The sequence below is a fragment of the Pristiophorus japonicus genome, unplaced genomic scaffold (genome assembly GCF_044704955.1).
Source record: "Pristiophorus japonicus isolate sPriJap1 unplaced genomic scaffold, sPriJap1.hap1 HAP1_SCAFFOLD_1232, whole genome shotgun sequence".
NCBI lineage: Eukaryota > Metazoa > Chordata > Chondrichthyes > Pristiophoridae > Pristiophorus > Pristiophorus japonicus.
Window position 1 is genome coordinate 28221 of NW_027250896.1, and position 27238 is coordinate 55458.

The window sequence follows — 27238 nt, forward strand, 5'->3', positions numbered from 1 at the left end:
AGATGTTAACAGATATGATGTGATTGGGATTACAGAGACGTGGCTCCAGGATCATCAGGGCTGGGAACTCAACATCCAAGGGTATTCAACATTCAGGAAGGATAAAATAAAAGGAAAAGTAGGTGGGGTAGCATTGCTGGTTAAAGAGGAGATTAATGCAATAGTTAGGAAGGACATTAGCTTGGATGATGTGGAATCTATATGGGTAGAGCTGCAGAACACCAAAGGGCAAAAAATGTTAATGGGAGGTGTGTACAGACCTCCAACAGTAGTAGTGATGTTGGGGAGGGCATCAAACAGGAAATTAGGGGTGCATGCAATAAAGGTGCAGCAGTTATCTTGGGTGACTTTAATATGCATATAGATTGGCTTAACCAAACTGGAAGCAATACGGTGGAGGAGGATTTCCTGGAGTGCATAAGGGATGGTTTTCGAGACCAATATGTTGAGGAACCAACTAGGGGGGAGGCCATCTTAGACTGGGTGTTGTGTAATGAGAGAGGATTAATTAGCAATCTCGTTGTGTGAGGCCCCTTGGGGAAGACTGACCATAATATAATGGAATTCTGCATTAGGATGGAGAATGAAACAGTTAATTCAGAGACCATGGTCCAGAACTTAAAGAAGGGTAACTTTGAAGGTATGAGACGTGAATTGGCTAGGATAGATTGGCGAATGATACTGAAGGGGTTGACTGTGGATGGGCAATGACAGACATTTAGAGACCGCATGGATAAACTACAACAATTGTACATTCCTGTCTGGCGTAAAAATAAAAAAGGAAAGGTGGCTCAAACCGTGGCTATCAAGGGAAATCAGGGATAGTATTAAAGCCAAGGAAGTGGCATACAAATTGGCCATAAATAGCAGCGAACCCGGGGCCTGGGAGAAATTTAGAACTCAGCAGAGGAGGACAAAGGGTTTGATTAGGGCAGGGAAAATAGAGTACAAGAGGAAGCTTGCAGGGAATATTAAGACGGACTGCAAAAGCTTCGATAGATATGTAAAGAGAAAAAGGTTAGTAAAGACAACGTAGGTCCCCTGCAGTCAGAATCAGGGGAAGTCATAACGGGGAACAAAGAAATGGCAGACCAATTGAACAAGTACTTTGGTTCGGTATTCACTAAGGAGGACACAAACAACCTTCATGATATAAAAGGGGTCAGAGGGTCTAGTAAGAAGGAGGAACTGATGGAAATCCTTATTCGTCAGGAAATTGTGTTGGAGAAATTGATGGGATTGAAGGCTGATAAATCCCCAGGGCCTGATGGTCTGCATCCCAGAGTACTTGGAAATAGCGGATGCATTGACAGCCATTTTCCAACATTCCATAGAGTCTGGATCAGTTCCTATGGAGTGGAGGGGAACCAATGTAACCCCACTTTTTAAAAAAGGAGGGAGAGAGAAAACAGGGAATTATAGACCGGTCAGCCTGACATCGGTAGTGGGTAAAATGATGGAATCAATTATTAAGGATGTCATAGCAGCGCATTTGGAAAGAGATGACATGATAGGTCCAAGTCAGCATGGATTTGTGAAAGGGAAATCATGCTTGACAAATCTTCTGGAATTTTTTGAGGATGTTTCCAATACACAAGGGAGAACCAGTTGATGTGGTGTATCTGGACTTTCAGAAGGCTTTCGACAAGGTCCCACACAAGAGATTAATGTGCAAAGTTAAAGCACATGGGATTGGGGGTAGTGTGTTGACGTGGATTGAGAACTGGTTGGCAGATAGGAAGCAAAGAGTAGGAGTAAATGGGGACTTTTCAGAATGACAGGCAGTGACTAGTGGAGTACCGCAAGGTTCTGTGCTGGGGCCCCAGCTGTTTACATTGTACATTAATGATTTAGACGAGGGGATTAAATGTAGTATCTCCAAATTTGCGGATGACACTAAGTTGGGTGGCAGTGTGAGCTGCGAGGAGGATGCTATTAGGCTGCAGAGTGACTTGGATAGGTTAGGTGAGTGGGAAAATGCATGGCAGATGAAATATAATGTGGATAAATGTGAGATTATCCACTTTGGTGGTAAAAACAGAGAGACAGACTATTATCTGAATGGTGGCAGATTAGGAAAAGGGGCGGTGCAACGAGACCTGGGTGTCATGGTACATCAGTCATTGAAGGTTGGCATGCTGGTACAGCAGGCGGTTAAGAAAGCAAATGGCATGTTGGCCTTCATAGCGAGAGGATTTGAGTACAGGGGCAGGGAGGTGTTACTGCAGTTGTACAGGGCCTTGGTGAGGCCACACCTGGAGTATTGTGTACAGTTTTGGTCTCCTATCTTGAGGAAGGACATTCTTGCTAATGAGGGAGTGCAGCGAAGGTTCAACAGACTGATTCCCGGGATATCAAGAAAGACTGGATCAACTGGGCTTGTATTCACTGGAGTTCAGAAGAATGAGAGGGGATCTCATAGAAACGTTTAAAATTCTGACGGGTTTAGACAGGTTAGATGCAGGAAGAATGTTCCCGATGTTGGGGAAGTCTAGAACCAGGGGTCACAGTCTAAGGATAAGGGGTAAGCCATTTAGGACCGAGATGAGGAGAAACTTCTTCACCCAGAGAGTGGTGAACCTGTGGAATTCACTACTACAGAAAGTTGTTGAGACCAATTCACGAAAAAAATATTCAAAAAGGAGTTAGATGTCGTCCTTACTACTGGGGGGATCAAGGGGTATAGCGAGAAAGCAGGAATGGGGTACTGAAGTTGCATGTTCAGCCATGAACTCATTGAATGGTGGTGTAGGCTCGAAGGGCCGAATGACCTACTCCTGCCTATTTTCTATGTTTCTAGGTTTCTATTAACCGAGGCCTTGTCTTCCCTCTCAGGTGGATGTAAAAGATCCTACGGCACTAATCAAAGAACAGTGCAGTTCTCCCCAGAGTCCTGGCTAAGATTTATCTCTCAACCAACATGACTAAAACTGATTGTCTGGTCATTATCGCATGCTGCTAGTGGGATCTTGCTGTGTGCATATTGGTTGCTGCGTTTCCTATGTTACAACAGTGACTACACTTCAAAATTACTTCATTGTCTGTAAAGCGTGTTAGGAAGTCCTGCGGTTGTGAAAGGTCGGTAGAAATGCAAGTCTTTCTTTCGTTATTGGTTCCTTACGCTGGTAGCTGTGGGTTCCTGATACTTCCCCTTCTCTTGCTGCTATTTAGATTATTGCTTCAAAGTAAGCCAGCAAACTGGGGCCAGAGGATACAAACAGAAATTAGAGCAAAGTACATTTAAAACTGAGTATCAAAGAGGGCTAAATGTTTCAACGCTGTAAAGAAGGGGCAGAAACACTGGGATTATTCTAACTGAAATAGGACCATGTGACAAGTTAGCATTCTCGAGAGATCAGAAGGGACCATTTTGCCTTTTTTCGGCCCACAGAGATCTGGGAATAGATACACAAATCTCTAAACACAATTTGATCAGGGCATCAAGAGTGCAAACAAAGTACGAGGGTTCATTTGTAAAAATAAAATTTTAAAAAGTTGGAAGGTTTTGTTAAATTCGCGCAGAACCTTGCTTAGACCACACTTGGAACTATTGTAGCGGTTCTGGTCTCCATACTACAAAAGGATATTGAAGCACTGGAGAAAGTGCAGGAAAGATTTAAAAGCACCTTATCAAAATTGAGAGGATGCAACTTTTGGGAAAGATTGAGCAGCCAGCGACTCTTTTCTCTGCAAAAGACACCTGATTGAGGTCTTTAAAACCATGAAGGTTTCGATAGGGTGGGTGTGGAGAGATTGTTTCCACCTGTGAGTGAGTTTAGAATAAAGGGACATAAATAGGTAAGATAGTCACTAACAGATCAAATCAAGAATTTAGGAGGGATCTGTTTACAGAGAGTGGTGAGAATGTGGAACTCGATGCCACACGGAGCAGTTGAAGCTGGTGGCTTGGTGCATCCATGAGGGAGAAGGGATCGAGGGATACTATGGCAGGGTGGGAAGTGGTAAAGAAAGAAAAAGTTGAAACATAGAAACATAGAAACTAGGAGCAGGAGTAGGCCATTCGGCCCTTCGAGCCTGCACCGCCATTCAATGAGTTCATGGCTGAACATGCAACTACAGTACCCCATTCCTGCTTTCTTGATAGGTCAGTCCCGCCATCCCGGGAATCAGTCTGGTGAACCTTTGCTGCACTCCCTCAATAGCAAGAATGTCCTTCCTCAAGTTAGGAGACCAAAACTGTGCACAATACTCCAGGTGTGGCCTCACCAAGGCCCTGTACAACTGTAGTAACACCTCCCTGCCCCTGTACTCAAATCCCCTCGCTGTGAAGGCCAACATGCCATTTGCTTTCTCAACCGCCTGCTGTACCTGCATGCCAACCTTCAATGACTGATGTACCATGACACCCAAGTCTCGTTGCACCTCCCCTTTTCCTTATCTGTCACCATTCAGATAATAGTCTGTCTCTCTGTTTTTACCACCAAAGTGGATAACCTCACATTTATCCACATTATACTTCATCTGCCATGCATTTGCCCACTCACCTAACCTATCCAAGTCACTCTACAGCCTCATAGCATCCTCCTCGCAGCTCACACTGCCATCCAACTTAGTGTCATCCGCAAATTTGGAGATACTACATTTAATCCCCTCGTCTAAATCATTAATGTACAATGTAAACAGCTGGGGCCCCAGCACAGAAGCTTGTAGTCACTGTCTGCCATTCTGAAAAGTACCCATTTACTCCTACTCTTTGCTTCCTGTCTGACAACCAGTTCTCAATCCACGTCTGCACACTATCCCCAATCCCATGTGCTTTAACTTTGCACATTAATCTCTTGTGTGGGACCTTGTCGAAAGCCTTCTGAAAGTCCAAATACACCACATCAACTGGTTCTCTCTTGTCCACTCTACTGGAAACATCCTCAAAAAATTCAAGTTGGATTTATATCATGCCTTTTATGACCACTGGATGTCTCAAAGTGCTTTACAGCCAATGAGATACTTTTGGAGTGCAGTCACTGTTGTAATGTAAGAAACGCGGCAGCCAATTTGCGCACAGCATGCTCCCACGAACAGCAATGTGATAATAACCAGATAATCTTTTTTTTTGTTTTGTTGATTGAGGTATAAATATTGGCCAAGGCACTGAGAATAACTCCTCTGTCTTTAAAATAGTGTCCTGGGATCTTTTACATCCATTTGAGAGAGCAGACGGGACCTCAGTTTAAAGTCTCATCTGAAAAACGGCACCTCTGACAGTGCAGCACTCCCTCAGCACTGCATGGACTGTCAGCCTAGACATTTTTGTGCTCAAGTCTCTGAAGTGGGACTTGAACCCACAACCTTCTGACTCAAAGACGAGAGTGCTACCCATATTTTTTTTAATATCATTTATTTAACATTAAAAGCATTTACTGTTATGTTCATAATAAGGTAATGTAACTGATTACTGTAGACATGAGTAAGTGTGACCTTAGCTCCTTTATTCAAACTCCAGAGTGCTGGTACAGCATGGAAGGCCTGCTTATATACAGTGCTCCCAAGGGATGCTGGGATCCCTTGGGACTCCAACAGATATGCCCTCTGGTGGCGGTATGATACAAGTTACCTCGGGTTGTATACATAACATCACTCCCTCACAAAGTCAATAGTACACGTATTTACAGGGTGAGACGATCTGCGGATTTTCGCTCCCTTGTCTATCGTCTCGATACAAATGCAGGTGTGGGTGAGTTGGTTGGTTCCTTGCTGGGCTGCAGGGCAGCTTGCCTTGCCGGTCTGCTGGGGATGGTGAGTTCAGCTTTGTGGTCAACCTTGATGTCAGTTGCCACTTGTGTGTGTGTTGGAGGGTCGAAGTTGGTGGTGTCCTCTTCGGGTTGCTCGTGGCTGGCTGTGAATCGCAGTTTGGTTTAGTCCAAATGCTTTCTGCAAGGTAGTCCATTGGCAAGTTTGACCTGAAACACCCGACTCCCTTCTTTGGCTATGACGATGCCAGCAAGCCATTTGGGACCATGTCCATAGTTGAGTACAAATACAGGGTCATTGACTTCAATATCGCATGACAAGTTTGCGCGATCATGATACATGCTTTGTCGCTGCCACCTGCCCTCGACGTGATCATGGAGATCAGGGTGGACTAGAGAGAGCCTTGTTTTGAGCGCCCTTTTCATGAGCGAGTGGGGTCTGGTGCGGTAGCTGAGCAGGACTCGGGACAGGCGGGTCTGCAGGGACCCACGTTTCAAGCTTTGCTTAATGGTTTGGACTGCCCGTTCTGCCTGGCCGTTGAATGCGGGCTTGAACAGGGCAGATGTGACGTGCTTGATCCCATTGCAGATCATGAATTCCTTGAATTCAGCACTGGTGAAGCTGAAGCAAGGCTCATTGTTGCTGACAAGGACATCAGGCAAAAATGGTTCGTAGGCTTTCGATGGTGGCAGTGGGCGTGCTTACAGACATTAATACACACTCAATCCATTTTGAATAAGCATCCACAACAACCAAAAACATTTGCCTAGAAACGGGCCCGCAAAGTCAATGTGGATCCTAGACCACGGTTCGGAGGGCTATGACGACAAACTTAGCGGTGCCTCCCTGGGTGCATTGCTCAGTTGAGAGCAAGTGTTGCATTGGCACACGCATGATGCCAAATCTGAGCTGATGCCAGGCCATCACACATGGGATCTGGCTATAGCTTTCATCATTTCTATGCCTGGGTGGATACTGTGTAGGTCACGTATGAATGTTTCCCTGCCTTTCTTAGGCAAAACCACACAATTACCCCACAAAATACAGTCTGTCTGAATGGATATTTCGTCTTTGCACCGCTGGAATGGCATGGTCTTTTCATGCATCTCCGTTGGAACACTGGACCAGCTCCCATGGAGGACACAGTTATTTTACAAGGGACATTAAAGGATCCTGGCTGGTCGAGATCCTGATTTAGTGGGCCGTAACTGGTGACTTTTCATTTTCAAATGCATCCATCACCAAGAGCAAGTCTGCAGGCTGTGCCATTTCCACCCCGGTGGTGGGCAATAGGAGCCGACTGAGAGCATCAGCGCAGTTCTCTGTGCCTGGTCTGTGGCGGATTACAAAGTTATATGCAGACAGTGTAAGTTCCCATTTTTGGATGCAGGCAGAGGCATTGATATTAATCCCTTTGCTCTCTGAGAATAGTGATATGATCCTGTCGAAGGCCTTTTTGCTCATGATAGACTGACTCGCACCTGTGTCCAGTTCCATGGATACAGGAATTCCCTCCAGTTTGACTTTTAACATGATCGGTGGACATTTCGTGATGAAGGTGTGTCGTCCATACACTTCTGCCTCTTCGGTTCGAATCTCTAGTTCAGACTGATCCGCCGTGGATCGATCCTCCTCTGCAACGTGGTGGTTTGCAGGGTTTGTAGCTCGTTGGCACATTCGTTGGAGGTGTCCCATTGTTCCACAGCCTTTGCACACATAGTGTTTGAAGCGGCATTGATGGGCTCGATGATCACCTCCGCACCCCCAACAACGTTTGATGGCAGACTCTGGGTCATCTGAGGTTGTGCAGCTGCAGGCGTGTACGTTCTGCCATGCACATTCCTGCCTGAAAACAACGTTACTTTGTGTATAGTACTTGCCGAAATCTCTTTATGCTGTGAAATTTGTTGGTGTTATCGCTGGTGGACATAAATGCCCGGGCTATCGTTATGGCTTTGCTCAGGTTCGGTGTTTCAACAGTTTGCGAAGGATAACCTCATGGCCAATGTCAAGCACAAAGAAGTCATTAGCATTTGCTCAAAGAATCCATCGAATTCGCAATGTCCTGCAAGGCACCTTAGTTTGGCGACGTAGCTCACCACTTCTTGGCCTTCAGACCGTTGACACCTTACCATCAGAACGCTTTCCTTCGGATCTAGGTGCCCCCGGACCAGCGTACACAGTTCTTCATAGGATTTGGTTGTTGGTTTCACCGGAGCTAGAAGATTCTTCATGAGACCATAGATTGTTGCCCCATACACGGTGAGGAGGATCGCCCTTCATTTGGCAGCGTTTTCATCCCCTTCCAGCTCGTTGGCTACGAAGTATTGGTCGAGTCGCTCCACGAAGGCCTCCCAATCGTTCCCTTCTGAGAATTTCTCCAGGATAGCAACAGTTCTCTGCATTTTCGCGTGAATGTTCATTATCTCGTCGGCAGTTATTATGTTCAGAATAAGGAAATTTAACTGAGTACTGTAGACATGAGTAAGTGTGATCTTAGCTCCTTTATTCAAACTCCAGAGTGCTGATACAGCATGGGAGGCCTGCTTATATACAGTGCTCCCAAGGGATCCCAGCATCCCTTGGGACTCCACCAGATATGCCCTCTGGTGGCGGTATGATACAGGTTACCTAAGGTTGCATACATAACATTTACAACATCATGTATCATACAAATCTTTTTCGTCACTTGCAAACACATATTATCAAATAGGGAAATCATGTTTGACAAATCTTCTGGAATTTTTTGAGGATGTTTCCAGCCGAGTGGACAAGGGAGAACCAGTTGATGTGGTGTATTTGGTCTTTCAGAAAGCTTTCGACAAGGTCCCACACAAGAGATTAATGTGCAAAGTTAAAGCACATAGGATTGGGGGTAGTGTGCTGACGTGGATTGAGAACTGGTTGGCAGACAGGAAGCAAAGAGTAGGAGCAAATGGGTACTTTTCAGAATGGCACGCAGTGACTAGTGGGGTACCGCAAGGTTCTGTGCTGGGGCCCCAGCTGTTTACATTGTACATTAATGATTTAGACGAGGGGATTAAATGTAGCATCTCCAAATTTGCGGATGACACTAAGTTGGGTGGCAGTGCGAGCTGCGAGGAGGATGCTATGAGGCTACAGAGTGACTTCGATAGATTAGGTGAGTGGGCAAATGCATGGCAGATGAAGTATCTTTCAATTCTTCGGTTTCTTCCTTGTGGAGTTTTGTTTTGAAGTTGGTCGATCGCGGTGCTTTTGGTGGTACAACGTTGGCTGTGGTTGGTTGCTGCTGCAATGGTGATGTTCTTCCTTCCTTTTTCCGATTTCAGGACGTCAATGCTGGAGAAGCTAGCTAAAACTGCAGTGGTGATCTTTCTCCCTTCTTGATGTTCTATTATGCTATACTGCTGTGTGCATACCTTCTGCTAAGCGTCCCTAGCAGTGTCTTCTGAAGCAAAAGCAAGCATCGCATTGCATACCCTTTGTTAAAGCAGGGCCCAGTTATACCTTTGGAGCTATTCTAATCTTCACGCCAAATCAGCCCGGATTCTTTGTTTAATTTTGGCGGGCTTGATATTTCAGCGGGCTCATCAAATGTTAACCTGTCTCGGATGTGTCGATCTTCTAAATCTGTTTCTTGATGGAAATATTAGCTTTGGTATTTGCAGTGACTGTCTGTGCTTGGGTTTATCATGCGGGCTGATTGTGCCATTGTTCTTATGTATGTGCTGGAATGGTTTTCCAGATCAGGATGATGGTTAGCTACCTCTGGGTCAATTGTTGCTATGTTAATTGGGAAGAAGAGTTTCGAGTATCCACAATTCTCCAGACAATTTGCTTTAGTTTCAATACCCCAGACAGCTTCAATACTCAAACTGGCTTCTTTGAAGGATAGTTATCCTTTAGTTCTTTAGCCCTGCCCACATAGACTCAATCTTCTTTGTAAAATCCCAAATTCGATTAAAGTTCGTAGTTTCTTCCATGTGCACTTTAGGATCTCAAACTTTCTGGTAGATAGTTCCAAATTAAATTTCCTTTCCACTGAGTCCAAACACTGTTGGGGGGGGTTTCCCATGAATTTTGCAACCCAACAGTGGACCCCATCCACATGAATCACTGGAAAAAAAAAAATAAAAGAAGTTTACTAACCTTTTTTTGCAAGTTTTCTTACTTACCGTTGAGGTTAGACATGTCTCCACATGGCAATCCTTCCCCCTGCTGCAGCAGACGCTCATCCGGACCAAATTGGCAGGTCGGCGGGCGGGAGGACACTTACATGAGTTGCGCGCCAGCGGACAGTTCCCAGCGGTCTTCCCTACCCGCCCATGGGAGGCCTCCATCAAATTCGCACTGAGGGGAGACCCCCCATAAAACCCGGTGGCAGCGGACGGTGAGTGCACCAAATTTGGGGCCATAATCTCCCTTAGACAGTCTTCCTGCTATCATGGTTTCTTCAACAGTGCCGCACCCTTCGGCCTCAGCTCCACTGCTGACCCTTGCTCCCCGTTTCTTCTCCCTCTGGGACAACGGCGCAGTTATGTATGTACATTCTGTTTGTAGCCAAAAGATGGCATCATTGTTGGAGGCCACTGAGCAGCACGCACATGGTGCTACTCAGGTATAAAAGTCCAGCCATTTTGAGAATCAAGCACCTTTGGGCCTAAATAAAGCAGAGCCAGGTTGTACTTTGCTTAGTTAAACAGTACTCACTTTGAACCTTTATTTGGCGACGAGAATACAAGAACCTTTGTTTGCAAAATGAGCATGACTAGATTTTTTAGAGTGATTTGTGGAGGGAGAAGATTGGGCAGACTTTGTGAGCCATTTGAACCAGTACTTCATGGCCAACAAAATGCAGGGGGTCGACGATGCAGATTGGTGCCGGGCCGTGTTCCTCACTGTGTGCGGTTCAAAGATCTACGGTCTGATAAAGAATCTACTGATGCCGAGTGATTCAACAGAGAAAACGTACGAGGAGTCATGTATATTGGTGCGGTGCACCTCAAGCCAGATGACGGCATCATCATCTCGAGATACAGGTTTTATACACACATTCGATTGGAGGGCCAGAGCGCGGCGGAATTCATTGCCAACCTGAGACATCTAGCGGGACCGTGTTGGCAGACATGCTGCGGGACTTCTTTGTTATTGGTATCAACCACGAGGTGATCCTGCGCAAACTTCTGGCGGTGGAGGAGTTGGATTTAAAAATGGCCATCCAGATCGCTCAATTGTATATGACGACGGACAGGAGTCTAAAGCAAATAGCGGTGAAAAACCGAATCTCGGCAAGTACTGTAAATGTGATTGATTCGGCGTTCGGCAGAGCGGCACATGGCAGGGCCTATCCGGCTGTGTTTGCGAAACCTGTGGCTGCCCAAAGTCCGCCAGCGGGAATGTATCCGACTTCTCCGTGTTGGCGTTATGGGGGAAATCATCGGCACCAGCATTGCTGATTTAAGCAATATAGTTGCAAAGGTTGACTGAAAGTGGGGTATCTCCAGTGCAAGTGTCCGCAAATGAGCAAGCGAGCTGCAACACACCACGTGGAGGATGAGAGTCAAGACTACCGCGGATCCGGATACGCAATCCGAGATGCCAGAGGAGGAAGTGTATGGACTGTACTCCTTCATAACCAAGAGTAAACCAATTTTGATTAATGTGAAGTTTAATGGGATACAGCATCGATGGAGCTGGACACGGGGGCGAGTCAATCGATCATGAACGAGAGGGCATTTTATAAGCTGTGAGATACTAATACTGAGGGCCAGGCTGAGCTTTTTAACGCCAAGCTGCGCAAGTACACCAAAGAACTGATAAAGGTGATTGTCAGTGCACAAATTAACATGTCATATAACGGTGTGGTTCACGAGATACCGCTGTGGATTGTTCCAGGCAATGGCCCAATGCTGCTCGGCAGGAGCTAGTTGGAGAAAATCAGATGCGACTGGAACGACAAAGGTATTGTCATCAGAAGAAGATACATGTGACCAAGTATTGAGCAAGTTCCCCTCGCTGTTCGAACCGGGTATCGGCAACTTCACGGGAGCCAAGGTGCAGATTCACGTGGACTCAGATGCAAGACCTGTCCATCATTAAGCTCAGGCAGTGCCGGATATGATGAGGGAGAAGATAGAAATTGAACTGGACAGACTCCAGCGTGAAAGGATCATATCATCAATCAAATTTAATTAATGGGCCAGCCCCATTGTTCCTGTGCTGGCACAGTCAGAATCTGTGGCGATTACAAGGCTACAATCAACAGGGTTTCGAAACAAGATCAGTACCCGTTACCAAAGGCTGATGACTTGTTTGCAACGCTAGCCGGAGGGAAGTCGTTCACAAAACTGGATTTGATGTCGGCCTATATGACACAGGAGTTGGTCGAGACATCGAAGAGTCTTACGTGCATTAACACGCACAAAGGACTGTTTATTTACCACAGGTGCTCTTTCGGAATTCGCTCGGCTGCAACAATATTCCAGAGGAATATGGAAAGTCTATTGAAGTCCATTCCCAGAACCGTCATATTCCAAGATGACATCCTGATCACCGGTCGTGATTCCAAGGAACATCTGAACAATCTGGAAGCGGTTCTACTGCATTTGGTTAGAGTGGGACTCAGACTTAAATGCTCGAAGTGGGTCTTCATGGTACCTAAGGTCGAATTTCTCGGGAGGAAATTCGCCGCTGATGGCATTAGACCTACTAACGTGAAAACCAAAGCCATCAAGAATGCACCCAAGCCGCAGAATGTGACAGAGCCGCGTTCGTTCCTGGATCTACTCAACTGCTTTGGTAACTTCCTACCTAAGTTGAGCACCTTACTAGCACCACTGCACATGCTATTGAGAAAAGGCGCATCGTAAGACAGAGCTTCCGAGAAAGCCACCAATCTGTTTTGCTTGAACAAGCTGCTGGTACATTATGACCCATGTAAACGTTTAATTTTGGCCTGCGACGCATCATGATATGAAATTGGTTGCGTACCCCAACAAGCCAATGAGTCGGGGAAACTTCAACCTGTCGCGTATGCATCCAAAAGTTTGTCTAAAGCAGAAAGAGCCCACAGTATGGTAGAAAAAGCAGCTTTAGCGTGTGTGTACAGTGTTAAAAAAATGCATCAATACCTGTTCGGTCTGAGGTTCAAATTAGAGACTGATCACAAGCCGCTCATTCCATTGTTTTCCGAGAGCAAAGATATCCATACCAATGCTTCATCCCGCATCCAAAGGTGGGCGCTGACATTATCTGCCTATGATTATGTCATTCGCCACAGACCTGGCACAGAGAATTGTGCCGATGCTTTGAGCCGGTTGCCGTTGCCCACACCAGAGGTGGGAATGCCACAACTGGCAGACCTAATGTTAATCATGGATGCTTTTGAGAGTGAAGGAACCCCTGTTACGTCTCAACAAGTTAAGACTTGGACCAGCCTGGACCCCATTTTATCGGAGGTAAAAGGGTCGCATCCTCAAAGGGGATTGGTCTGCCATACCTAAGCAAATGTGCGAGGAGGCCAAACCGTACATTCATCGCAAGGACATACTGTCTATTCAAGCAGATTGCATATTGTGGGGCAATCGCGTTGTAATGCCCAAGAAAGGAAGAGAGAAGTTTGTGCGTGAGTTACACAGCACACATCTGGACATAGCGATGATGAAGGCCATCGCCAGGTCTCATGTATGGTGGCCAGGAATTGATTCTGAGCTGGAAGCATGCGCGCATCAGTGCAACACTTGCATGCAGCTCAGCAAAACACCAGCAGAATCGCTGCTGAGTCTGTGGTCGTGGCCATCCAAACCTTGGTCCAGGATCCATCTAGATTTTGCAGGTCCCTTCCTGGGCAAGATATTTTTAGTGGCGGTGAAGGCTTATTCGAAGTGGATAGAATGCATAATCATGTCATCCAGCATGTCCACGGCAACCAAAGAGAATCTCAATGTCATGTTTGCGACACATAGTCTGCCTGACATAGTGGTGAGCGACAATGGATCGTGTTTCACCAGTCAGGAGTTTCAGGAGTTTGTGAAACTTAATGGCTTAAAACATGTAAGGTCAGCACCGTTCAAGCCTGTGTCCAACGGGCAAGCAGAACATGCAGCACAAATTATCAAGCAAAGCATGAGGAGAGTAAACCAAGGGTCACTGCAGACCCACTTGTCCTGCATACTGCTGGTTACAGGACAAGACCCCACACACTGACAGGGGTCTCGCCTGCTGAACTCATGATGAAAAGAGGTCTTAAGACCAAGCTATCTCTGGTCCAGACGGATTTAAATAATCATGTTGAATACAGAAGACAAAGTCAACAAGGGTACCACGATCGCGCAACTGTGTCACGCGAGATTTCTTGTTAATGATCCTGTATATGTGTTGAACTATGGTCAGGGTCCCAAATGGATCGCTGGCACGCTCATGGCCAAGGAGGGCAACAGAGTATTTGTTATTAAGCTCAAGAATTGGGAAACTTGCAGGAAACACATGAATCAGACAAAGCTGAGGCACACAGATGAGCCAGAGCAGTCGGACGAAGAAACCATCGACGACCAATCAACCTTCCATAGAAACATAGAAAATAGGTGCAGGAGTAGGCCATTTGGCCCTTCGAGGCTGCACCGCCATTCAATGCAACTTCAGTACCCCATTCCTGCTTTCTCACTATACCCCTTGATCCGCCTAGTAGTAAGGACTACATCCAACTCCTTTTTGAATATATTTAGTGAATTGGCCTCAAGAACTTTCTGTGGAAGGGAATTCCACAGGTTCACCACTCTCTAGGTGAAGAAGTTTCTCCTCATCTCGGTCCTAAATCGCTTACCCCTTATCCTTAGATTGTGACCCCTCGTTCTGGACTTCCCCAACATTGGGAACATTCTTCCTGCATCTAACCTGTCTAAACCCGTCAGTATTTTAAACGTTTCTATGAGATCCCCTCTCATTCTTCTGAATTCCAGTGAATACAAGCCCAGTTGATCCAGTCCTTCTTGATATGTCAGTCCCGCCATCCCGAGAATCAGTCTGGTGAACCTTTGCTGCACTCCCTCATTAGCAAGAATGTCCTTTCTCAAGTTAGGAGACCAAAACTGTACACAATACTCCAGGTGTGGCCTCACCTGTACAACTGTAGTAACACCTCCCTGCCCCTGTACTAAATCCCCTCGCTATGACTTCCAGCAGTCTTCAGAGGACTCAGTGAATCTGAAATTTCCATCATGGACCTGTTCAATAAAAATGGACTTGCAATTCCTGACATGGCCACTGCCACCCACAACAAGTCAGTCATCTAGCCATCAGCCACAACAGACCCCGCACACTCACAAGACTGGAATCGAACTGAGACTGTCAACCCGGGAGCGCAAAGCACGGGACCGTCTCAACCTGTGAAGACTGTGATAAGATCTCCGAGGAGCGCATTGTCATGTATGTACATTCTGTTTGTAGCCACCAGATGGCGTCATTGTTGGAGGCCACTGAGCAGCACGCACATGGTGCTGCTCAGGTATAAAAGACCAGCCATTTTGAGAGACAGGCACTTTGGGCCTAAATAAAGCAGAGCCAAGGTTGTACCTTGCTTAGTTAAACAGTACTCAGTTTGAATCTTTATTGCACACATAACATGCACATCTTCACGCATCTTGCTCCATTTTGGCTTCTTTGTCTCCCCACTCTTGTCCTGCTGCCTCTTTAAGGCTCCTGCCTCTTGCACCCTCTCCTTGTCTTGCCTCCTCCTGCTCCCCAAGATGTCTGACTCCCCGTATTTCTTTGGCGTACTTACACTTACCCCGCTCCCGACTCCGCTCTCCCCACGGACACCCAATTCCTTAGGGTGAGCCGAACCGTACAATGGCTCGACTCTGCCCTTGACCCATGCTGCCCCCCGCTGTCTTTGTCCTTTTCCACCACACTTGATATGCTTTCCACTATCTCCATCCTGTTCTCTGCTCCACAATTTTCTGCCTCTTGTAGCGCTCTTTTTTCATTCCGTTCGCCGGCAGTGTCCTCCGCCTGCTCTGCTCCTCCAGCCACTTCACTCATACCTCCTATTCGTTCTCTCATCTCCTCGTCACTCAAGGGGCTTCCTTCTGCCTCACACTCAGAGGGTGGGGCCTTTGTGACACACCCCACAGCTCTCTGCCTTGCAGCTCCAGGCAATGTGTCAAGACTGCCCGTAATTATAGCAGTACAGGTCTGGACAGCTTCTTCCAAGGTGGTCGTGTCCGAGACAATAACAGCAAATCTTCACCTGGTTATCATGCAGTACCTGGAAGTACTGCAGTCCTTCCATTGTCTCAAATTTCATGCTGCAGGGTAATAACTTCATCCCCTCTGGGAACCGTATCTTTACATAACGGGTTCCACCTGCTACCTGCGTTCCTGGATAGTATCTCATATTTATTGCCGAGCAAATTTTAATGTCCCACGACTCCAACTTTTTTATTAGCATATCGTCCTCAATATAAACCATCAGGTTTAAGAATGAGACCACCACCTCTTCAGAGTACAGCAGAGATACATCCAAGAACTTATCACCAACCTTCAAACTCAGTAAAAGTCTTCCCACCTCCTCTCAGCCACTGACCGTCACCTCGAACCCAACATTGGGCTTTGGTCGGCAGGCAAAGCAGCTTCTCTCACCGCAGTCCTCATGTACTGCCTGGATAATGTCCCAAGCTCGTATCTCCTTATCCTCGCACTGCACCACCACCGTGTTTTCTTTTCCAAATCTCCTGGGGTCCCGGCCCAAATCTTTGGACCTTTTATTCTCCCTACCAGCAACATTTTCTCCTCTGATTAAATTCACCCTAGGAACATTGTTTTCTGAGGGGCCCAGCACTCCGGGTCCCTCAGCAGACATTTGGCTGCTGTTTATGGGCCAAAAAGGCCCCAAAACCTGAAAAGAAAATCCCCAAAAGCCAACAGCAACTTTTTACAAACTCACTCCACCCCCAGCATTAATCAAATATCCAGCAGTACCTGCTCACTCCTGGCCCCTCCCACCGAGAGAGTGCTACCCACTGAGCCATGGCTGATGGTAATTCGAGTGGGAGGAGCTTGTGTGGTGTATCAACACCGGCGCAGACCCATTGGGCCTCAGGGCCTGTGTGCGTTGTAGATTATGTATAATTCATCCCTAATCCTTCCTAAGTTCTTAACATTACCACTTATTATAGGATATCAGGTCAGCATTTACAAGAAATACCCTGGTTGGGCATTTTCCTGTTGTGGTACGGCTTCTAAAAATAATTCGACCAGTTTTAGCAGAAGAGGGTGTCCGTGGCCCAGTTTTGGATGCCAATCACGTGTATAAAGGACCAAAATCTGTTCCTGTTACGGAAGTGTCTTTAAGGAAGCAATGAAAGAGGAAGTCAATTCTAAATAATACCACTGCAGATTATTTATGGCTTGACCATTTTTGAAAGAGCGGCTTTGTTTGTGGGTTTGATGACGTGTGTACATACACATTAAACTGGAGATAATACCCACCCCTGCTGATGGTCACTTGGGCTGTGCACAGTGACATTTAAGGCAGCCAGTACAATCAGTCTGGTTACAAATGTCACAAATAAGAGAGAAGAACAAGAACAAATGATTTTGTAAGAGTTCCTCCTTGTTACTGTGTTTTCACAATTTTACAGGAAAGGAAATTGTGAGCTTGTGATCTGGGCACACTTGGACCGCCTTCTTCCACTTCTGTAATATCGCCCGTCTCTGCCCCTGCCCATCTGCGACTGAAACCCTCACCCATGCTCTTGTTCCCTACAGACACAACTATTCCAATGCTCTCCTGGCCGGCCTCACATCTTCCACCCTCCATTAACTTGAACTCATCCAAAACTCTGCTGCCATTAGCTTAACTTACACTAGTCCCATTCACCCATCATCCCCTGTGCTCGGTGACTGGGAGCTAATATTGGTCACCAACACCTCAAATTTAAAATTCTCATCCTGGTGTTTAAATCTCTCCGTGGCCTCGCCCATCCCTTTCTCTGTAACCTCCTACAACTCTATAACCCTCCGAGGCCTCTGATTTCTCCACATTTGGCCTATTGTACATCCCTCATTTTAGTCACCGTGACTTCAGCTGTCTAGACCCGAATCTTCATTCCCAAACCTCTTCACTTCTCCGCATCTCTCTCCTTAAGATGCTGCTTAAAGCCTAGCTCTTTGACCAAGCATTTGATCACGTCTCCTTTAGTGTCTCGGTGTGTAATTCTTGTCTGATTATGCTCCTGTGAAGCACCTTGGAACATTTTTCTCGATGAGGGCACCATATAAATGCAAGAACATTTTATTTTTGTATGTTTTTATATCAATTTCAAAATTCCAGATACATATTTCGAACAGAGAGAATCACAATTTATAGGGAGAGGGAGAGATAGATACAAACACAAAGAATGGGCTAGACCAACGTCGACCATATCACTCAAAATTCCACTTGCCTGGATGTGTGTAGCTGCAACAACACTTAAAGCTCGACATTATCCCAGATTAACCAACGACTCCCTCCACCACCAGCACACCGTGTCTGCAGTGAGCACTAACTCACTATCCCAGATTAAACAACGACTCCCTCCACCACCGACACACCGTGTCTGCAGTGAGCACTAACTCACTATCCCAGATTAAACAACGTCTCCCTCCACCACCGACACACCGTGTCTGCAGTGAGCACTAACTCACTATCCCAGATTAAACAACGACTCCCTCCACCACCGACACACCGTGTCTGCAGTGAGCACTAACTCACTATCCCAGATTAAACAACGACTCCCTCCACCACCGACACACCGTGTCTGCAGTGAGCACTAACTCACTATCCCAGATTAAACAACGTCTCCCATTCACCACCGGCACACCGTGTCTGCAGTGAGCACTAACTCACTATCCCAGATTAAACAACGACTCCCTCCACCACCGACACACAGTGTCTGCAGTGAGCACTAACTCACTATCCCAGATTAAACAACGTCTCCCTCCACCACCGACACACCGTGTCTGCAGTGAGCACTAACTCACTATCCCAGATTAAACAACGACTCCCTCCACCACCGACACACCGTGTCTGCAGTGAGCACTAACTCACTATCCCAGATTAAACAACGACTCCCTCCACCACCGACACACCGTGTCTGCAGTGAACACTAACTCACTATCCCAGATTAAACAACGACTCCCTCCACCACCGACACACCATGTCTGCAGTGAACACTAACTCACTATCCCAGATTAAACAACGACTCCCTCCACCACCGACACACCGTGTCTGCAGTGAGCACGAACTCACTATCCCAGATTAAACAACGACTCCCTCCACCACCGACACACCGTGTCTGCAGTGAGCACTAACTCACTATCCCAGATTAAACAACGACTCCCTCCATCACCAACACACCGTGTCTGCAGTGAGCACTAACTCACTATCCCAGATTAAACAACGACTCCCTCCACCACCGACACACCGTGTCTGCAGTGAGCACTAACTCACTATCCCAGATTAAACAACGACTCCCTCCACCACCGACACACTGTGTCTGCAGTGAGCACTAACTCACTATCCCAGATTAAACAACGACTCCCTCCACCACCGACACACCGTGTCTGCAGTGAGCACTAACTCACTATCCCAGATTAAACAACGACTCCCTCCACCACCGACACACTGTGTCTGCAGTGAGCACTAACTCACTATCCCAGATTAAACAACGACTCCCTCCACCACCGACACACTGTGTCTGCAGTGAGCACTAAATCACTATCCCAGATTAAACAGCGACTCCCTCCACCACCGACACACTGTGTCTGCAGTGAGCACTAACTCACTATCCCAGATTAAACAACGACTCCCTCCACCACCGACACACTGTGTCTGCAGTGAGCACTAACTCACTATCCCAGATTAAACAACGACTCCCTCCACCACCAACACACCGTGTCTTCAGTGAGCACTAACTCACTATCCCAGATTAAACAACGACTCCCTCCACCACCGACACACCGTGTCTGCAGTGAGCACTAACTCACTATCCCAGATTAAACAACGACTCCCTCCACCACCGACACACCGTGTCTGCAGTGAGCACTAACTCACTATCCCAGATTAAACAACGTCTCCCTCCACCACCGACACACCGTGTCTGCAGTGAGCACTAACTCACTATCCCAGATTAAACAACGACTCCCTCCACCACCGACACACCGTGTCTGCAGTGAGCACTAACTCACTATCCCAGATTAAACAACGACTCCCTCCACCACCGACACACCGTGTCTGCAGTGAGCACTAACTCACTATCCCAGATTAAACAACGACTCCCTCCACCACCGACACACCGTGTCTGCAGTGAGCACTAACTCACTATCCCAGATTAAACAACGACTCCCTCCACCACCAGCACACCGTGTCTGCAGTGAGCACTAACTCACGATCCCAAATTAAACAACGACTCCCTCCACCACCGACACACTGTGTCTGCAGTGAGCACTAACTCACTATCCCAGATTAAACAACGACTCCCTCCACCACCGACACACCGTGTCTGCAGTGAGCACTAACTCACTATCCCAGATTAAACAACGTCTCCCTCCACCACTGACACACCGTGTCTGCAGTGAGTACTAACTCACTATCCCAGATTAAACAACGACTCCCTCCACCACTGACACACCGTGTCTGCAGTGAGCACTAACTCACTATCCCAGATTAAACAACGACTCCCTCCACCACCGACACACCGTGTCTGCAGTGAGCACTAACTCACTATCCCAGATTAAACAACGACTCCCTCCACCACCGACACACCGTGTCTGCAGTGAGCACGAACTCACTATCCCAGATTAAACAACGACTCCCTCCACCACCGACACACCGTGTCTGCAGTGAGCACTAACTCACTATCCCAGATTAAACAACGACTCCCTCCATCACCAACACACCGTGTCTGCAGTGAGCACTAACTCACTATCCCAGATTAAACAACGACTCCCTCCACCACCGACACACCGTGTCTGCAGTGAGCACTAACTCACTATCCCAGATTAAACAACGACTCCCTCCACCACCGACACACTGTGTCTGCAGTGAGCACTAACTCACTATCCCAGATTAAACAACGACTCCCTCCACCACCGACACACCGTGTCTGCAGTGAGTACTAAATCACTATCCCAGATTAAACAACGACTCCCTCCACCACCGACACACCGTGTCTGCAGTGAGCACTAACTCACTATCCCAGATTAAACAACGTCTCCCTCCACCACCGACACACCGTGTCTGCAGTGAGCACTAACTCACTATCCCAGATTAAACAACGACTCCCTCCACCACCGACACACTGTGTCTGCAGTGAGCACTAACTCACTATCCCAGATTAAACAACGACTCCCTCCACCACCGACACACCGTGTCTGCAGTGAGCACTAACTCACTATCCCAGATTAAACAACGACTCCCTCCACCACCGACACACTGTGTCTGCAGTGAGCACTAACTCACTATCCCAGATTAAACAACGACTCCCTCCACCACCGACACACTGTGTCTGCAGTGAGCACTAAATCACTATCCCAGATTAAACAGCGACTCCCTCCACCACCGACACACTGTGTCTGCAGTGAGCACTAACTCACTATCCCAGATTAAACAACGACTCCCTCCACCACCGACACACTGTGTCTGCAGTGAGCACTAACTCACTATCCCAGATTAAACAACGACTCCCTCCACCACCAACACACCGTGTCTGCAGTGAGCACTAACTCACTATCCCAGATTAAACAACGACTCCCTCCACCACCGACACACCGTGTCTGCAGTGAGCACTAACTCACTATCCCAGATTAAACAACGACTCCCTCCACCACCGACACACCGTGTCTGCAGTGAGCACTAACTCACTATCCCAGATTAAACAACGTCTCCCTCCACCACCGACACACCGTGTCTGCAGTGAGCACTAACTCACTATCCCAGATTAAACAACGACTCCCTCCACCACCGACACACCGTGTCTGCAGTGAGCACTAACTCACTATCCCAGATTAAACAACGTCTCCCTCCACCACCGACACACCGTGTCTGCAGTGAGCACTAACTCACTATCCCAGATTAAACAACGACTCCCTCCACCACCGACACACCGTGTCTGCAGTGAGCACTAACTCACTATCCCAGATTAAACAACGACTCCCTCCACCACCAGCACACCGTGTCTGCAGTGAGCACTAACTCACTATCCCAAATTAAACAACGACTCCCTCCACCACCGACACACTGTGTCTGCAGTGAGCACTAACTCACTATCCCAGATTAAACAACGACTCCCTCCACCACCGACACACCGTGTCTGCAGTGAGCACTAACTCACTATCCCAGATTAAACAACGACTCCCTCCACCACTGACACACCGTGTCTGCAGTGAGTACTAACTCACTATCCCAGATTAAACAACGACTCCCTCCACCACCGACACACCGTGTCTGCAGTGAGCAGTAACTCACTATCCCAGATTAAACAACGACTCCCTCCACCACCGACACACCGTGTCTGCAGTGAGCACTAACTCACTATCCCAGATTAAACAACGACTCCCTCCACCACCGACACACCGTGTCTGCAGTGAGCACTAACTCACTATCCCAGATTAAACAACGACTCCCTCCACCACTGACACACCGTGTCTGCAGTGAGTACTAACTCACTATCCCAGATTAAACAACGACTCCCTCCACCCCCGACACACCGTGTCTGCAGTGAGCACTAACTCACTATCCCAGATTAAACAACGACTCCCTCCACCACCGACACACCGTGTCTGCAGTGAGCACTAACTCACTATCCCAGATTAAACAACGACTCCCTCCACCACCGACACACCGTGTCTGCAGTGAGCACTAACTCACTATCCCAGATTAAACAATGACTCCCTCCACCACCGACACACCGTGTCTGCAGTGAGCACTAACTCACTATCCCAGATTAAACAACGACTCCCTCCACCCCCGACACACCGTGTCTGCAGTGAGCACTAAATCACTATCCCAGATTAAACAACGACTCCCTCCACCACCGACACACCGTGTCTGCAGTGAGCACTAACTCACTATCCCAGATTAAACAACGACTCCCTCCACCACCGACACACCGTGTCTGCAGTGAGCACTAACTCACTATCCCAGATTAAACAACGACTCCCTCCACCACCGACACACCGTGTCTGCAGTGAGCACTAACTCACTATCCCAGATTAAACAACGACTCCCTCCACCACCGACACACCGTGTCTGCAGTGAGCACTAACTCACTATCCCAGATTAAACAACGACTCCCTCCACCACCGACACACTGTGTCTGCAGTGAGCACTAACTCACTATCCCAGATTAAACAACGACTCCCTCCACCACCGACACACTGTGTCTGCAGTGAGCACTAACTCACTATCCCAGATTAAACAACGACTCCCTCCACCACCGACACACTGTGTCTGCAGTGAGCACTAACTCACTATCCCAGATTAAACAACGACTCCCTCCACCACCAGCACACCGTGTCTGCAGTGAGCACTAACTCACTATCCCAGATTAAACAACGACTCCCTCCACCACCGACACACCGTGTCTGCAGTGAGCACTAACTCACTATCCCAGATTAAACAACGACTCCCTCCACCACCGACACACCGTGTCTGCAGTGAGCACTAACTCACTATCCCAGATTAAACAACGACTCCCTCCACCACCGACACACTGTGTCTGCAGTGAGCACTAACTCACTATCCCAGATTAAACAACGACTCCCTCCACCACCGACACACCGTGTCTGCAGTGAGCACTAACTCACTATCCCAGATTAAACAACGACTCCCTCCACCACCGACACACCGTGTCTGCAGTGAGCACTAACTCACTATCCCAGATTAAACAACGACTCCCTCCACCACCGACACACCGTGTCTGCAGTGAGCACTAACTCACTATCCCAGATTAAACAACGACTCCTTCCACCACCGACACACCGTGTCTGCAGTGAGCACTAACTCACTATCCCAGATTAAACAACGACTCCCTCCACCACCGACACACCGTGTCTGCAGTGAGCACTAACTCACTATCCCAGATTAAACAACGACTCCCTCCACCACCGACACACTGTGTCTGCAGTGAGCACTAACTCACTATCCCAGATTAAACAACGACTCCCTCCACCACCGACACACCGTGTCTGCAGTGAGCACTAACTCACTATCCCAGATTAAACAACGTCTCCCATTCACCACCGACGCACTGTGTCTGCAGTGAACACTAACTCACTATCCCAGATTAAACAACGACTCCCTCCACCACCGACACACGTGTCCTGCAGTGAGCACTAACTCACTATCCAGATTAAACAACGTCTCCCATTCACCACCGACACACCGTGTCTGCAGTGAGCACTAACTCACTATCCCGATTAAACAACGACACCCTCTCAGTGCACCACTATCCCAGATGAAACAAGACTCCCTCCACCACCGACACACCGTGTCTGCAGTGAGCACTAACTCACTATCCCAGATTAAACAACGACTCCCTCCACCACCGACACACCGTGTCTGCAGTGAGCACTAACTCACTATCCCAGATTAAACAACGACTCCCTCCACCACCGACACACCGTGTCTGCAGTGAGCACTAACTCACTATCCCAGATTAAACAACGACTCCCTCCACCACCGACACACCATGTCTGCAGTGAGCACTAAATCACTATCCCAGATTAAACAACGACTCCCTCCACCACCGACACACCGTGTCTGCAGTGAGCACTAACTCACTATCCCAGATTAAACAACGACTCCCTCCACCACCGACACACCGTGTCTGCAGTGAGCACTAACTCACTATCCCAGATTAAACAACGACTCCCTCCACCACCGACACACCGTGTCTGCAGTGAGCACTAACTCACTATCCCAGATTAAACAACGACTCCCTCCACCACCGACACACCGTGTCTGCAGTGAGCACTAACTCACTATCCCAGATTAAACAACGACTCCCTCCACCACCGACACACCGTGTCTGCAGTGAGCACTAACTCACTATCCCAGATTAAACAACGACTCCCTCCACCACCGACACACCGTGTCTGCAGTGAACATTTACTACTGCATGGACTGCAGCAACTCACCAAGGCTTCTTCGGCAGCATTTCCGAATCCCACGACCTCCACCATCTAGAAGGACATGGGATCACCACCACATCCAATTTCTCCAGTCACACACCATCCTGACTTCGATGTATATTCATTGTTGCTGGGTCACAATCCAGGAACTCCCTCCCTAAAAGCACGGTGGGAGTACCTTGAAAAGCAACAACTTGCATTTACATAGCACCATTAATGTAGTAAAATGTCCCAAGGTGCTTCACAGGAGCATTATCAACATTTGACACCGAACCACATAAGGAGATATTAGGACAGGTGACCAAAAGTTTGGTCAAACAGGTAGGTTTCAATGAGTGTCTCAGAGGAGGAGAGAGAGGTAGTGAGGCGGAGGGGTTTAGGGAGGATATTCCGGAGTTTAGGGCCTAGGCACACAGACTACTTCGGTCCAACAAGGCAGCCCACCACGACCTTCTCAAGGGCAACTGGGGATGGGCAATAAATGCAGGGCTTGGCCGCGACACACACATTGCAAAGAATGATTTAAAAAAGCTTCAGGTGGTACAGCAGGGGAGAAAGAGGGAATATGAGGTGAGGATGCCAGCCACTGGGGACGCCTGCCCTGCAAACACCACGAATAGATTTTCTCCTTACATCAGGGAACCCAGCGACCCAAAGTACAAGGCCTCATGGCAACACCCTGGCTCCAAGCACTGGTATCTGCGAGACTACATCATTGTTTGTGTGAGGGACCACAAGGACGTGTGCATCACCCGCGCCATGACAGGACTGACAACTGCTGGATGGACAATGTAGCCCCAAAACAATGGTGGCAACAGAAATTGATGCTGGAGTACTCAAAGACCCTGCTAAGAAAGCTCCATTCAGCCAGCATCTCACAACCAACCTGACGACTTCCAGTGAACCCGAGACGCACAGTGTCCACTGTAGTCTGTGTGCCTAGGCCCTAAACTCTGGAATATCCTCCCTAAACCCCTCTGCCTCAAGGCCTCCATAATTAGCACCTGTGAAGAGACACTCGGTCACTCCACCAGGAAACACCAAGACTGGTTCGATGAGTACGACCAGGAGGTCCAGGAGCTAATAAGTCGCAAACGCAAGGCATTCTTGAACTGCAAAGAGCATCATAACTCAAGAACAAGAAAGCAGCTCTATCGGTCTGAAGGTTGATGTCCAAAATAAAACTCGTGACCGAATGAACAAATGGTGGGTGGAAAAAGCGCAGGAGATCCAGCAAGTAGCCCACAACCACGACATGCGTGGATTCTTTAGCGCAGTCAAGACCACCTATGGCCCAAGCACCCAAGGTCCAACCCACTTGTGGGCCAAGAACGGAGACATATTCATTAAGGACAGAGAGGCAGTCAGTGCCCGCTGGAAGGAACAATTCGAAGATCTCCTTAACCAAGAATCTGTCTTTGACATGAATGTCCTCGACTTCATTCTGCAGCATGCTACCCACCATCACCTCAGCACAACCCCAGCCCGGCATGAGGTTGAAAAGGCCATGCGACAACTGAAGAACAACAAGGTCTCAGGACCAGATGGAATCCCCGCTGAAGCACTAAAGCATGGTGGAAAAGTACTATTGGCACGAATCCATGAACTCATTTCTCTTATTTGGAAGGAGGAGAGCATGCCTGGAGCTCTCAGATGCTGTAATCGTGACCATCTTCAAAAAAGGTGACAAGTCCGATTGTGGTAATTACAGAGGAGTTTCCCTGCTGTGAGCCACAGGGAAAGTCATCGCAAGTATCCTCTTCAATCGCTTTCTCCCAGTGGCTGAAGAGCCTCTCCCAGAGTCACAATGCGATTCCGGCCACTAAGGGGCACAATAGACATGATCTTCACCACGCGTCAAGTTCAAGAGAAATGCAGGGAGCAGCATCAACCTCTGTACATGACCTTCTTTGACCTCACAAAGGCCTTCAACACTGTCAACCGTGAGAGATTATGGAGTATCCTCCTCAAATTCATCAGCCCTCAAATGTTTGTCACCATCCTCTGCCAGCTTCACGATGACACGCAAGCCGTGACCAATGGATCCACCACAGACCCAATGCACATGTGGACCGGAGTCAAGCAAGGCTGTGTCATTGCACCAACGCTCTTCTCCATCTTCCTTGCTACAATGCTCCATCTCACCCTCAATAAGTTCCCTGCTGGAGTGGAACTAATCTACAGAACAAACGGGAAACTGTTCAAACTCCGTCGCCTCCATGTTCATCCAACCTCTGTCATTGAATTACAGTACGTAGACGACGCTTGCATTTGTGCATACACGGAGGTCGAAATCCAAACCATCGACTACACCTTCACCGAAGTGTACGAGAGTATGAGCCTTGCTCTAAACACCCGTAAGACAAAGGTCCTCGAC